General features: G+C 38.4%; 1 long non-coding RNA gene across 1 annotated transcript; it reads left to right on the top strand.

Moving 5' to 3' along the window:
- Nucleotides 1-8,664: 8,664 nt before the first annotated feature.
- On the top strand, nucleotides 8,665-11,045 carry LOC122012161. Its single transcript, XR_006120152.1, has 2 exons — nucleotides 8,665-8,943; nucleotides 10,891-11,045. It is a non-coding gene; the product is annotated as an uncharacterized LOC122012161 (long non-coding RNA).
- The last annotated feature ends 3,702 nt before the right edge of the window (nucleotides 11,046-14,747 follow it).

The raw sequence follows: 14,747 nt of genomic DNA, 5'->3' as shown, positions 1-14,747 counted from the left end.
TTTGAGGAATCAATATTTTTTAAAATTCAAAAATTTTGACCAAATATTTGATCAAAGACAGATCAACTATTAATTTTATTCGTCATAAAGTAAAGTTGACGAGATAATAAAATTAATGAATAAAATCTCCTCTTCGATTTTGTATACGTCCACACTATCGTGGCATACAAAATTCATGGGGATTTTTAAGGAGTTGATATTGACCAAGTATTTTTGTGATTCTTAGAATTTAAAATGTTTGTCAATCCCCTAGTAGTCATACTATAGAAAAGACTTAGTAGTCCCAATTGTAATGATTGGAAATAGGACTTGGACATTTAGGTAGACTGTCTTCTTAGAACTAAGAACAATATAGGTGTATTTAATTCATTAGTTGAAACATGTTTAGTGGTGTTATCTACCAAAATCTGGAGTGTAGATACAGATGTCATTAATCTTGTCCACAATTCATTGCAGGGTTCCAGGAAACCCGGCAACTAAATGAAAATTAAAACACCGTCCACATGGGCACTACTGTAAAAATGGTAACTGTTGCAGTGGGAGATGTTTATCTTTTGATAAGAATAAAATATGGATTTTAAGTAATTGTCTTTACGTACCAAGTTTAGAAAGAACCTGATTTCAGTTTCTAAACTATTATAGATATTGTGTCTATTTTGATAACAAAGTTGTTATCAAGAAAAATAGGGAAGTTATCTATTCTGGTATTATGGTTGACAATTTATAATCCAATAACTCCCACGATGCAACAAATGGAAATTAGTAACACATCTTCTAATTTTAAGAAAAAGCAACCTTCGGAAATGAACCAATTATATCTTTGGCATCTAAAAGCTAGGTTATACTTGAGTAGGATTCATTGGTAGCTAATGAACTTTTGGGTTCATTGGTAGTGGAAATATTTCCAACCTGCGAGTCTTACTTGGAAGGAAAATAACCAAGATGCTTTTAAGTCCAAGGGGTATGGAGTCAAAGATATGTTGAAATCGGTTCATTCTGATTTGTGTGATCTTATGACTATCCAGACAAGAGGTAGTATTGAATATTTTGTCTATTTTATAGACAACTATTCAAGATACAAATAAATTTACTTAATGTACCGCAAGACTAAGTACTTTGATTAGTTCAAAGAGTACAAGGTTGATGCGGAGAAATGTTAAAGTAAAAAGTCACTATGGAAGATCGTAGTGGCAAGTACCTCTTGAGAGATTTTAGAAGTCACTTATCAGTAGTTGGATTTCAATTCCAACTAACTGCATCTGGTACACCCCAACAGAATGGTGTAGTAGAAAGAAGGTAAAGGACTCTTATGGAATAATTAGATAGATGATGAGTTATTCAGAAAATCACCAAATTTGTTTTAAGGATAAAACTTTGAAAACGAAAGTGAACATAGTACCTTCCAAGTTAGAACTCTCTACTCATATAGAATTGCTGAATAGGCGTAAGCCTATTTTGAAGCATATTCGGATTCGGGTAATCCAGCACATATGTTAAAGAGAGATAATAATAAGTTGGATAGGAGTTTACTTGTTTGTAAGTTATCCTAGATAAACAAAAGTAGGTTTATAGTCTTAAAAATCAGAAGGTTATTGTTAGCATCAATGACTGATTTTAAAAGGACTATATAATGAACCACGTGCTCATAAGTAAATTTGTTCTTAAGGAAATAATAAAAGACATGTCTAATCTAGTACCAACTGTACAAGATGAGATACCACAAGAAAACTGCAACACGTATCACAAATGATACACAATTGCAGAAAATGTCTTGTCGTAGTGGGAGGGTTGTTAAGCAACCTTAAAAGATTCATGTTTTGGGAGAGTTTTTGAACTCGATCCCTGATGGACATGAACCTGATCTCCGGACATATGACGAAGCACTCCAAGATAAATATGCAGCATCTTAGCATAGAGTAATGAATAATAGAATTAGAATATATGTATTCTAATAAAATCTGGAAGCTTGTAGAACCACCAAGTGGTGTAAAAGCCTTTGGGTGTAAAAGGTCTATAATAGAAAAAAAAAGGGATAGACAGGGAGGTAGAAACCTTCAAAGCAAGGCTTGATGAAAAAGGAAACTTTTTTCACTAGTAGCCATGCTTAAGTCTATCCGGATTCTTTTATCTATTTGGCAAGTGGATGTCAAGACAGCATTCCTTAATGGAAGTCTTGAAGAAAGCATCCATATAAAGCAACCAGAAGGGTTCATTGCAAAGGGCTAAGAGCATCTTGTGTAAAGCTCAATCAGTCTATGGACTGATGCAAAGCTTCAAGGTCTTGGAACATCCGGTTTATCAAAGTAATTCAGACCTATGGATTTATTTAGTAACCGGGTAAGTCTCGTGTATACAAAAGGTGTGATGGAAGCGTGGTGGTATTTTTTGTACTATACGTAGATAACATTTTTGGTAGTTGGAAACAATATCAAAATGTTGTCAGAAGTAAGGGTATGGTTGTCCAAACAATTCGATATAAAAGACTTGGGAGAATGAATATATTCTTGAGATCAAAGTAATAAGGGATCGCAAGAAAAGAATATTTTACTTATCCCAAGCTTTATACATCGGAAAAATCCTTGCTCGTTTTAAAGCATACAAAACTCCAAGAAAGGTTTCTTACCTTTTCAGGATGGAGTAACTTTATCTAAAGATATGTCTCTGTAGACATCAAAGGAGATAAAGGAAATAAAGGCAGTTCTTTATGCTTCGGCTGTCGGAAGCTTAATGAATGCTATGCACGAGATAAGAAATCTGTTTTACCAAGGGCATAGTTGGCAGATATCAAAATAACTCTGGACAAGGACAGTGGACTGCAGTAAAGCATATATTGAAGTACCTCAGAGGAACTAGAGATTATATGCTAGCTTACAAGGCAGTTAATTTGGTCCTTGTGGGTTGCATGGATTTGACTTCCAATCGGATAGGGACAATAATAACTCAACCTCGGGGTTTTGTGTTTACTTTAGGAGGTAAAGTCATAACTATGGAAGAGTGATAAGCATAGGTGTTTTTCTGGACTCCACCATAGAAGCTTAGTATATGACAAGCTTCTGAGGTAGCTATAAAAGCTGAATGACTCAATAATCTCAAGATAGACTTAGATATGATTTCTGGTTTGTCCAAAGATTATTACAATTAATTGTAATAATATTGGTGCAGTAGCAAACTCGAAGAAACCATAAGTCTATAAAGGCAAGTAAACACAATAGAGCGCAAGTACCACCCAATACAAGAAATCGTATAAACGAGGAGAAGTTGTTGCTGCCTAGATTGCATCAGGTGATAACCTATAGATCCTTCCACCGAGGTCCTTAAGGCAAGAGCTTTTGATGGACATGTTGAAGGGTTAGGAATCAGATGTATGACAGCAGATATAGCAGCTTAGTCTTTTAGTATAAGTGGGAGATTGTTAGAGTGTATACTAAAAGCCTAGCTTTTGGTATAAACATTTATCTAGAAATAAGAATCACATTGGTCAAATGTCTACATTTATGATAAATGTAGTTGTTCAATTAATTTATATTGTAGATAACATGGTGTGTGGTGTCACACACAGAAGATCATGTTATCAGTACCTTATAAATTATAAACAGTAGCTCACGACCATAATGGAAAGGAACAAACCATTGGAAGGTCGTAGTGTAATTAGGTATCAGTTTATCTTGACTGTATAATTACACTAGTACACTCAGAGTGTATTGAGTAGGACCATTTGAGGTCGTTTCTTTTATACTGACTTTATAAAGGAACAAAGACCTCAGTTATTATGGAAGTGTGTGCTCTTAATCCTAATATAATAACAAGCACATATATTTGATATTTATTTCTTTAATTTATCAATGGGTGAGATTTAGTTCGATAAATCAATAAGCCCGATAAGTTGGGAAATGGTATCACTTATAGTGTGTGTTGTTGATTATAAAAGGAAACTGTGTCCTAGAGATACTAGGTTGATAATGTCCTCAAGAGGAGCTCATAAGGATTGTCATGTTAAACCCTGCAGGTGGACTTAGTCCGACATGATAATAAGGTTGAGTGGTACTACTCTTGGACTAAGATATTAATTAAATGAGTTGTCAGTAACTCACTTAATTAGTGGACATTCGATATCTTAAACACAGGGAGACTAACACACTCATAAAAAGAAGGAGCCCAAAAATGTAATTTGGGATTGGTGTGGTAGTTCAATAATAGTTCTCTAGTGGATTGAATTATTATTGATAAAATTAAGTTGTGTGTTCGGGGCGAACACGGGATGCTTAATTTTATCGGGAGACCAAAACCAATTCCTCCTCTCGGTCCCTATCGTAGCCTCTTATTTATAGAGTACTATACCCACCTATACCCACCTTCATACCCATGAGAAAGGGGCCGGCCAAGCTAGCTTGTGGTTCAAGCTAGGGCCGACCAACATGGGTGGCCGCCCTAGCTTGAACCCAAGCTTAGGTGGCCGGCCCCCATTAAATTAAAAAGAATTTTAATTTTAATTTTTTATTATGTGGAAGATATAATTTATTACAGAGAATTAAAATTAAAATATCTCTCTTTTAAAAGATCTACAAAAAGATTAAAAGAAAGAGATTAGATCTCTTTCCTTATTTGTAGATTGGAAAGATATTTTATTTTTTCTCTCTGAAAAATTATTCACATGTTGAAAATTAAAATTATAGAAATTTCTTTTTATCAACCATGAAGGGATTTTAAAAGGAAATTTTATTTTTTAAAATTTCCAAAGACAAAAAAGGAAGTTTTAATTGTTGATTAAAATTTTCCTAATTGCTCTACATGAGGTGGCCGGCCACATACAATTAATTAGGAAAATTTATTTAATTTTTTCTTAATTAATTGTTGTCAAGGAAAGTTAAGGAAATTTTATTATAAATAAATTTCCTTATTTGCCAAAGCCAAGGAATATAAAAGAAGGGGTACGGGTGACTTCATGGTGAACAACCTGTATTATTTTTCTCCCTCTTTTCTTTGGTGTGGTGGCCGGCCCTTCCCTTTCTCTCTTCTCCTCTTGTTGGCCGAAACCTATCTTCTTGGTGGAGCTTTTGTTTGTGGCCGGATCAAGGAAGGAGAAGAAGGAGAGAAAGCAAGTCTCATCTCTAGCATCCCTTGGAGCATTGGTGGTGGCCGAAATTATTCATCCTTAAAGAAAATTATTGTGGCCGGCCATCCTCTTCCTTTATTCCTCTTTTTTGGTGGCCGAAACTTATCTCTTGCTTGGAGTTCTTGTGGTGGCCGGATACTACTTGGAGAAGAAGAAGAAGAAGGAGAGAAAGCTTGTATCCCTTGGAGCTTGGTTGGTGTTTTGTTCTTCGTCCTTGGTGAAGCTTCTTTGTGTTGGCCGAACCTAGCTAGGAGAAGAAGAAGGTGCATGGTGGTTTCTCATCTCGGAAGATCGTTGCCCACACAACGTCCGAGGTTAGAAGAGGAATACGGTAGAAGTTCAAGAGGTTTTTCTACAAGGTATAAATAGTAATTTTTCTTTCCGCATCATACTAGTTATTTATGGAAATAATACCAAATACAAGAGGCTTACGATTCTAGAATTTCGAATATGTTTTTTGATGTTGTGTTCTTTTGTTTTTTTCTTTTCCTTGTGATTTGATTGTTCTTTTCGGTTAACATAAAGTTATTTTAGGAAATTAAATATTAGCTTTCTATAAAAGGTTTTGTTTAGTCGGTGGTGGTTGCTCCCATATCCAAGAAGGTCATGTGCCTCGCCACGTCAGTACTGGGAACCAATTATGGAAATTAATATTTAATGGAATTAATAACTTAAGGTGATTTGGGTCGAACGTGTTAAGTTCCGCAGGAGATCCAAGTCAAAACCTAAAAGAACAAATAGATTAAGTTTTGGATCAAACGTGTTAAGTTCCGCAGGCGATCCAAAATTTAATTTAAAAGAACACATGGTAGCTAGGAAAAAGTTCAGACCTTTGTACAAAATTTTTGTACAGTGGAACCTCTAGGTTTTCCGAGTAGCAACCAACATATATACCTTACCCATTACCTCTGTAGTTATGAGCAGTACTGTAGCAGATTAGTACCATTTTTGACTTTCTATATCTAGCCTAGGATATCGTTCCAGGTATGAACCTTTGTCATGGTTTTATTTTTGTATCTGCTATTCTCTTATGAGACTGTATTCCTTTTGCGTATTATTTATTGGTTGATTATGTTCATGCACTATCTCTTTTCTTACCCGCTGAGTTTCAATACTCACCACCTCGCAATTTGGTTTTCTTTCGCCAGGTAACAGGTAGATGAGTCATGGATGCTTGGAGAGTCCCGGCTGCCAGTCCCAGGTCACACTCGAGGATAGTTTTCGTTTTGGTTTTGTTATCGTTTGAGGTGGTATATTGATTTTGTGTATTTTGTTTTCAATAAGTCATTATGATTTTGGGTCATGTCTGTGATGGCAGGTATTTTTGTTAGTGGCGTTGTTGGTTTTACGTTCGTATCATTTTATGTCTTCCGCTGCTGTGTGTTTTGTTCCAGCCGTGTGGGCTATTGTATTATGTTATATGTTTTATTCATTTATGTCCAGTCGGGTAGGCTGTGTATATTAACTGCGTGGTTATGTTGTTTCCATTTTCTATGGTATATATATTCCAGCCGAGTGTGGCTGATGTATATTTTGTATGTAGTAATGCTTCATATTGTCACTCGTACAGAGGAGATGCTGCCAAAATTTCTTCTGGCAAGGACTCCTCTGGGGGCGTGACAAATTTATGGTATCAGAGCGGGTTTGCGATGCTTGTTTTTCATGTTATGAATTTCGAGTTAATCTGATACCAATTTAGTGGTATCAGAGCTCATGTTGCGAAGCCTATTTTTATGTTTCAATTTTTACGATTTGTCTTTCGCATTTTGCATTTTTGAGTTAACCTGATACCAATTTAGTGGTATCAGAGCATTTTTGAATTTTACATTTACGATGTCTGTTTTTTTTTTTGTATTATATATTTTTGAGTTAATCTGATACCAATTTAGTGGTATCAGAGCATGGTTCGAGTTAAATGTTGTGTTTTGTGTTGAAATTTTGATCTTGTTTCGATTTATGATTTTTCGATGTTCCGATTGTTTTGTGTTCCCTTTGTAAGTTGATCCCTCGATGTGACTCTCGAGTTGTGGGACTAGGCAGTGGCAGGAATCTCCAAGCTATAGGAAGTAAGGTATATTTCTATTGTGGTTATACCTTTTGTATTCACTATCTTGTTTAGTTTGCTATTAGACCTGTTGTTTCTATACTTGTCTCTTGGGTACTCATTGATTTGGTTTTGCATGGTGACTTTAGCCTTGTTCATAATCTTGGCCAAGGCCTGAAGTGGTCTTGTTATCTAGAATTTAGGACTTCACCTAGTGATATTTGTCGTTCTGGCAATTGAGTTTCGTCAAGGATGTCAAGAACAAAATACACTTAGAGAGGTCTGCACTTAGAAGTACATGTAATTGTTGATTTACATAAAGAGTTAACCTTAAGTTTTATATTTTCCGATGGAGCTAAAAGTTATAGGTTGGAAATTGTAGAGGGCTCTTCATAGACCTTTCATCACTGAGTTTTCGTTGCATGTACTGTGACTTTGGGTGTGAAGTGGTTAACTTCAAAGCATGCTAAGAAAACCATCAAAAGACATAAGTTAATCAGAGCTTAGCATCTTTGTGCCACTCATAGCATAGGTATGCTTGGTGGAGAAGATTAAGAGCATTTAATAATTGGACCTTCACCTTCATGTTATAATTAAATAGATGAAGCATGGTTTGGGACCAGTGTTCACCAGAGATATAAATGACTATGACTTTAAGGTAAGTCGTTGGTTTTTGAGTCAAATCGGGTTAAGAATAGCACATTATTCACACGTCACAGTACACCCACACAATACACAAACGTTTTGAGGTTTTATAAGGTTATGTGGGTGGGTGGTGGGGGGGGGGGGGGGGGAAAAACATAAGGAGAGATATAGCAAATCTTATGATTAAGTACTTTGTTAACAGGTCAAAAGCAAGCATCATAGATTTGGTGCCTTCAAAGCATTCCTTCTCAACAGAAGTGAGAATATGCAGTCAGTATTTTTGCATAAGGACTTTTGAAGCGTAAGGAATGCATAATTTGATTTAGATCATAATGGTTGATTTTGCTCACAGTTGGCGGGACAACAGTATGAGAGTAGCAGAAGTAGGGTAAGCTCATAATCCACAGAGTCATCTCTTACAGTTGAAAATTTGATCATTATTTATAAGGAGACCTTAATCCCTCACGGTTGGAGACTTGTTCATTATACTTGGATGGAGTGGTATATGTGTAGGTTGCTAGGTTATTACCCTTAGATGAGGATTCCTGAGTTAGCAGTAAATTTGGAGACCAAATTTTTATTAGTGGGGGAGAATGTAAAATACGGCAACAAATAATAGTTAAATAATAAGGTTTAATAGACGAAAAACCTTAACGGGATTTTTAGAAATTTGTAGAAATTTTCTGAGATTTAATTGGAGCTCGTATGATGTATTTTGAGGGGATAAAATTATAGACTTTGGAAAAGGTCTGTTTGAAATCCCAATTAAATTGGAAGTTGATTAATTAAATTAACCTAAAATTAGTTTATTAAACCCTAGGTTTAATTATAAAAATCTAACTTCTCCTTTCTCCTCCCTAATTTCCCTCGCCGAACTCCCCTAAGCCCTTGCCCCGCGACGCGCCTCCTTCCTCTCTTCTCGCGAGCCACCGCACCCTAGCCGGCGATTCCCTTCCCCTTCTCAAGTTTTCGGACGCCGCCGATCTCCTCCTCACGCGAACGAGCCACAGCAGACGTCGACTTCTCTCTTCCTCTCACCCGAGCAACCGACGACCTCTCCTCACGCCAGCACCGGGACGCCGCGACGAGCCAACGGCTGACACCGACCCTCTCCTCCCCGAGTCGTGCCCTAACCGACCTGGTAGGTAGATTTTCCCCTAGTAGATATGGGATGTGTGGTTCATCTTGGTTGCTTGTAAATCGAATCTGATGTTAAGCTTGATTTGGGGCAAGAGGGTGAGCTTGATTGCTTCCTTAGATCTAACCTTTCTTTTTCCCCTGTGCTCTGTTTTGGATCTTGTAGATGTAGGATGTTTTATTTCGGCAACAACGACTCTTGATGTGTTATTCCGGATTTGTGAGAGCTTGGTTGGTTTCGGGCGTTTTCTTGTTGCCTTCTCCGAATGGGTTGATTTATTAAGCAGATTCAAGAGTTTGTAAACTGATTTTTTTATTGTCCTTGCATTGTCTTTGAGGGGATTTTCGGTCCGTGAATTTAAGGAGTTAGGGCAGATGTAGTGAAGGTGCCGAGCGTTGGTTTTGTATCCATGCACTGTGATGGATTCAGTTTCGAGTATGGCAGAGGTAATCGGGTTCTTTTGTTTTAAGCACCTACTCTTGGAATAATCTTCGATTTATGATTGAACGGATGAAAGGATTGTGATCATTGTGTTATTTCTGCGATTGCTGGAAAACTGTGATAACTTGGGATTGATATGGATTTCTTTATTAGGTTAGAGATTTATTGATCTGTTGTTGATGAGCATTTAATTTTCAGCCTCTTGTGGTTGGGTTGGTGATGCTTAGTAAATGGATTGCTAAATGAATCAATTTAAGAGTTGATAATGTTGGATTAAGTCTAATCTAACCGTTGGATTTGGGTGAATCGAGATTCATAGTTCGACTAGGGGTTTTCCCTAATTAAGCTGAGTTTGGAAGAGTTGAGTTTGGGTTTATCTAGTCGTTGTTTATGAAATTACCTAAATTGTACATCACGTGATTTGCAGGACGTTGATTGAAGACGGTTGACAAGATTTGCATATAAAGGCGGGTACTTCTTGTTTTCTTTCTTTTAATACTTTGACCATAGTGCATGAATTATTTTGGATAAGGACTCTTTACCTTGATTCCACTCTTACTTTCCTGTGCTTGATACTTCCACTCAAAATCTTTGAGTTACTCGTTTTTATATCCATACAGTCTCTTGTTGTTGTCCATGATCAGTAGCAGATGCTAGATACCATGTTTGTATATTTTGACTGTTGCTTATTTATGTACGATATTGAGCATGCTGGCTTCATGTAGCATACCTGTTTCTGCTTATATATATATGATGAATGTTGCGTTGTTTGCATCATGTCATTGCATGCATGCCGCATCCTCGGCCACTCGGGAGAGTGGTAGCTGGAGTTGATGTCGCTTATCCTGTCGTGCCGTTTTGGCCACTTGTAGTTGGTGGTAGCTGGAGTTGCGAGCAGCAGGGACCCCCTTCGTTGTGTAGCTTGTTAGATACTCAGCACCTGTCTATCCGGTCACTCGCGGGAGTGGCTGCCTTTGGGTGGTACAATTGTCATTGATCCGTTCTCTCGACCATACAGGGGTCATGGTGTAGAGAGGTGGGCGGGGTGACCATCTGTGCATACGCTGTTATTATGCCTGCTTTGGCTGCTGCTGTTTACTTATATTGTTATTGCTTACTTATGCTGCTGTGGTATATTTATGTTGCCATTGCTTCTTGCTGTTGTTCACTTATGTTGATATGCTGTCTTATGTTAAGATATGCTCACGTTGTAGGTGGTTAAACCTTGGTTTAGTAATTGGAAATGTTTATATACCTTACCCATTACCTCAGTAGTTATGAGCAGTACTGTAGCAGATTAGTACCATTTTTGACTTTCTATATCTAGCCTAGGATATCGTTCCAGGTATGAGCCTTTATCATGGTTTTATTTTTGTATCTGCTATTCTCTTATGAGACTGTATTCCTTTTGGGTATTATTTATTGGTTGATTATGTTCATGCACTATCTCTTTTCTTACCCGCTGAGTTTCAATACTCACCACCTCGTAATTTGGTTTTCTTTCGCCAGGTAACAGGTAGATGAGTCATGGATGCTTGGAGAGTCCCGGCTGCCAGTCCCAGGTTACACTCGAGGATAGTTTTCGTTTTGGTTTTGTTATCGTTTGAGGTGGTATATTGATTTTGTGTATTTTGTTTTCAATAAGACGCTATGATTTTGGGTCATGTCTGTGATGGCAGGTATTTTTGTTAGTGTCGTTGTTGGCTTTACGTTCGTATCGTTTTCTGTCTTCCGCTGCTGTGTGTTTTGTTCCAGCCATGTGGGCTGTTGTATTATGTTATATGGTAATTTCGACAGCATCTCCCCTGTACGAGTGACAGCCGGACCTTAGGTCAATATTCGAGAAGACAGTTGCTCCCTTCAATTTGTCGAACAGATCGTCGATCTATGGAAGGGGGTATCTGTTCTTGATTGTTGCATTGTTCAGCGCTCGATAGTCTATGCACATTCACATAGACTCATCCTTCTTTTTCACAAACAGTACCGGAGCTCCCCATAGAGAGTGACTAGGGCGAATAAGTCCCTTGTCAAGTAACTCCCGTAGCTGTTCTTGAAGTTCCTTCAACTCAGTCGGCGCCATCCGGTAAGGTGCTTTAGAGATTGGTTTAGTACCAGGAACTAATTCGATCGTAAATTCTATTTCTCTATCAGGGGCTAATCACGGTAGTTCATCGGGAAATACTTCTTGATAGTTGCATACCACCCTAACTTCTTCTAGCTTCTGGCCCCCGGTTTGACTTGTATCAACCACGTGCGCTAGAAATCCAATACATCCTTTGTCTAACATCCTCTGTGCCTTTACAGCTGATAAGGATCTTTCAGTTTCTTTCCCAGGTTCCCCAATGAATTCAAACATCGGTTCGGCTTCAGGTCGGAAGATTACCTTTCTCTTACGGCACTCGATTGAAGTGTCGTACTTGCTCAGGAAATCCATGCCCAGTATAATGTCATAATCCCGCATGTCGAGTACTATCAGATTGCAGTAGAGTTCCCTGTCTGCGATTCAGATAGGTACGACCCGCAGCATATGATCTGATGGCATAACTTCCCCGGATGGTAGGGTTGTTAAGAACGTGTCATTTAGTGTTTGGGGTGGCATGTCTAATTTCTTCGTAAATGGTGCTGAGACGAACGAGTGTGTCGCCCCAGTATCAAATAATACTATAGCATACTGACTGAATATAGGCAGCTAACCTATAACGACGGTAGAGGCGCTCGCCACATCTTCTTTAGTAAGCGAGAAAACCCTGCCGTTTGTTGTAGTTGGCGGGGCTTCCAATCTCCCTTGGCTAATCGGTGTTCCTTCAATAGCAGCTTGCATCTGATGTAGTTGTGAGGGGGCACTCTTGTTCTGGTTATTCTGCTGAGATGGTGCCTGAAATCGGTTAGTGCAGTCTCTGGCCAGATGTCCTTCCCCTCCGCAATTATAGCACCTTCTTGTACCTTTGTGACATACTCCGGAATGAAGCTTTCCACAAATAGTGCACTGGGGGTATTTCGGTTGCTTATTCACTGAGCCACCCTTAGCATTGCCCCATTGTTTCCTTTTTCCCGTAGAGGTCCTTTTCCAGCTTGTTTTGGTACCTGAGGGTCTCTGTCCTTCTGTTCGGGTCTGACTCTTATTCTCGTTCATCGCTTTCTGATAATGTTCTGTGATTAGGGCACTGCTAACCAATCCCTCTATAGTTTGCGATCTATTAATTCCACCGGCCACGTTCAGTGCTATCTCGAGTCGAAGCATCTTCAGCATCAGTCTGACCCTTTCTCTTTCTGTGCTAACCAACTCTGGACATAGGCGTGCCAGACGGTTGAAGCGCTTTACTCCTTCGTTCACTGATAGGTCACCTTGCCGAAACTCGGTGAACTCGTCGTAATGCCGGTTCATCACTTGCATATGGAAGAACTCTTCGAAGAACTCTGTCTCGAAGTCCGTCTAGTTCATCAGATTAATCTGTCTCTTTGACTTCACTCTTTCCCACCACATTCTTGCGTCTCCGGAAAAGCAGAATGATACACATTTGATCTTTTTCGATACGGACCAGTCTAGTAATTCTACTATGCTTTCCATTGTCTTAAACCAGGCCTGAGCGTCCCATGGCTCATAAGTACCTTAGAAGTTTTCCGGCTTCAGCCTTAGCCACTGTATCAAGTAGGTCTCCTGTCGGACCACTGGGACAGGGGCTATAGGTGGTACTGGTGCAACTACGGGGATGACGGGCACTGCATTCTGATTTACTGGTGGGGTGGTAGGATTTTCTTGCTGACCCATCAAAGTTGTGATCAGTTGTTGTTGCTCCGCGATCTGACGCTGGAGGTCGGTAACTACCTGGGTCAGATCTGGTGGAGTCGCTGTCTCGTCTGCCCGGTTAGTACGTCTCCTAGCCATGCTTATCTTCATTAAATGAAAATAAATTATCGTTATTTCTATCCAGGCTTAACATAAGCTATCATCATGCATACCTAAACTAGAACTGTGACTTATCATCATCAAGGAATAAGTAAACATGCATAATATTAAAGCATCATAGTAGAATTAAATTAAGCATATAGATTCTTACTTGGAGTGGCAGGATGGAGGCTTGACTTGTGTGTAGTGAAAAGGCTAAACTTGGCTCTGATACCAAACTGTAACGCCCCTCCCCTTCCTGATCAAGCTGACGGGGGGTTACTTATCTTTTCTTCTTTAAAACAGCGGAAGTCTTATCTATAGTATATTCTTTTTTTTTTATCATTAAAACTTTTCCTTTACTTTTCAAATCATCATCACTAACTACCTATTATATAAAGTCACATAGCATGCTTAACATAACTTTAAGCCATAATACTAATGAGCATGATGAAATGTCATGGAGTCATAAAAGAACGACATAAGCATAATTCTTATAAACTAGAAGTAGGTCTTTCTCTTTAGCCGAGTCACTACTACACAAGTCCTTCTTGCCTCCTCCTGCTGCTCCCTTAGTACATCCATTCTTTGCCCTTATCTGTGGTACAAGGAAAGTAAGCTATGAGAACACAAGACTCAGTAAGATCCTTTCCTACTCAGAAAAACAAACGTATAGCAAAGCATAATCTCCAAGGCATAAAGCATAAAGGCAAACTCATCATATCATGTACAGAAGCATCATATCATAACATAATCGTAAGGTATCATGACATATCATAATGTGCATCCTAGCTCAACATAATATAGTCATAAGCATCATGGTATATCATGGTAAAATCATAAGGTGCATCCTAGCATAACATAACATAATCATAAGCATCATGGCATATCATGATCTAATCATAAAGTGCATCCTAGCATAACATAACATAATCATAAGTATCATGACATATCATGATCTAATCATAAAGTGCATCATAGCATAACATAACATAATCATAAGTATCATGGCATATCATGATATAATCATAAAGTGCATCCTAGCATAACATAACATAATCATAAGTATCATGGCATATCATAACATAATCATAAAGTGTTATGCGAGATGACTTTCAAAAACATGTATCATGAAAAATATATGCAACATGTCTTTTGAAAACTTATTACATACATACTTAAACATAATCTCAACATGATTAGGGCCCCGGCTTGTACCACATACATAAATGCGCGCGTCCTATGTAGGTCCTATGCAAGTCTTGAACCCTACAAGGCATACATACTAGGCCCGTTTCTTAGTCCATCGACTTAGGGGCACTTAGGAGCCCATCCCTAATGAGGCCCGTTTCTTAGTCCATCGACCCCGGGGCGCTTATGGAGCCCACCCTTGGTACTAGCCATATAAAGTAAAGTAGCATGTCATACATATCATGGTTCTTATTATTTCATGCACATCATATTTCTTATCATATCATAT

This window comes from Zingiber officinale, chromosome 8A, assembly GCF_018446385.1.
Source record: "Zingiber officinale cultivar Zhangliang chromosome 8A, Zo_v1.1, whole genome shotgun sequence".
Classification (NCBI taxonomy): domain Eukaryota; kingdom Viridiplantae; phylum Streptophyta; class Magnoliopsida; order Zingiberales; family Zingiberaceae; genus Zingiber; species Zingiber officinale.
Note: the sequence above shows the minus strand (reverse complement) of the source record. Positions and strands in the feature narration are given on the sequence as shown.